The sequence below is a fragment of the Buceros rhinoceros genome, unplaced genomic scaffold (assembly GCF_000710305.1).
Source record: "Buceros rhinoceros silvestris isolate BGI_N320 unplaced genomic scaffold, ASM71030v1 scaffold7557, whole genome shotgun sequence".
NCBI classification, from domain to species: domain Eukaryota; kingdom Metazoa; phylum Chordata; class Aves; order Bucerotiformes; family Bucerotidae; genus Buceros; species Buceros rhinoceros.
The window spans coordinates 26,670-27,835 of record NW_010422696.1 but is presented as its reverse complement, the minus strand read 5'-3'; positions in this window follow the sequence as shown (position 1 = coordinate 27,835).

The following is a 1,166-nucleotide window of genomic DNA, read 5'->3' as shown; positions in this document are numbered from 1 at the left end:
CTCCCCCCCGGCAGCTGCCGCAAGCAGCTCTGGGTCTGCCCTGCCCAGCCTCGCTGACCCTTAGGGGTTCTCCTTGGGGCAAGTGGTTCATCTTTCCTCAGTCTGTGGACCACAGGGGGGTCCCAGGGGGAGCCCAGAGCCTCCCAGCCCATGCAACGAATCTGAGCTAATAATGGCGATGTTTTGCAGAGGCCAGAGGTTCAGAGGCCCCTGGGCTATGTGTACTGATTTATCCTCCCTCTTTTGTCCTTACCAGCCAAGAACAGAGGAAAGAGCATTTACTGCCTTGGGCAATGCTTCCAGCCCCCTCTGGGAGCCACCGTACAGCATAACAAGCTTAATTAGTAATAATACAAGAATCATTCAATAACCTCGGTAATGAATTGCAGAAGTTTCTACGCTGCTCTTCACTTGGAAGGATCCCAGCCATGAGTACCTCGATGTCTACCACATCCCCTGAGGACTCGCCCAAGGAGGCTGAGCCAGAGAGTGCGAATCTGCTGACGTGAGCAACCCTGTGGGGAACGGACCCTCTGGTGTGCTTACAGGTGTCACAGGGTCCAGCCCTGGAGATCTCCCAGAGCCAGGACGTGGTAGGCGAAATACACAAGAGAGGAGCAGAAAATTCCTCCTCTGTGACACCATGTCCCAGGGGATTCCATTCACCTTTGGGAGCAATGTGCTGTGACAGCCTCATGCTTGGGTCAACATCCAGGCTTCGTTCTATCTCTCCTGACAGCAGAGGGTGCCCAGGGCCTGTGCTGGAGACATGCCCGGGGCTTTCCAGCTCCCTGCAGGGTTCACCTCGGCCAGAAATTCTGTGTCAGCATAAAAGACACTGGGGGCCAGACACTGCCCCTCGTGCACATCGGATTAGAAGTACTGAGCTCCAGACAGAGGCGGGTTTGGTTTGAGGGGCTTTTTGCTCTCCAGAGAGAGAGAGGGGGTGAGGAAGGGAATCTTACCACCCTCTATGAGTGACTTTGAGTTATCATTGGTTCCTGTTGTGCCATTCCCTGGAAAGCAGAGTCTTGTGGGCACAGGCACAGGGGACAGGCACGGTGTCTGAGACTGCTGTTATCTTCCTAGTGACAGTAGGAATATCTATTCCTATCTATCCGTATCTTTTTTTTTTTTTTTTTAAACGGGCAAACCCGAGCTGATAA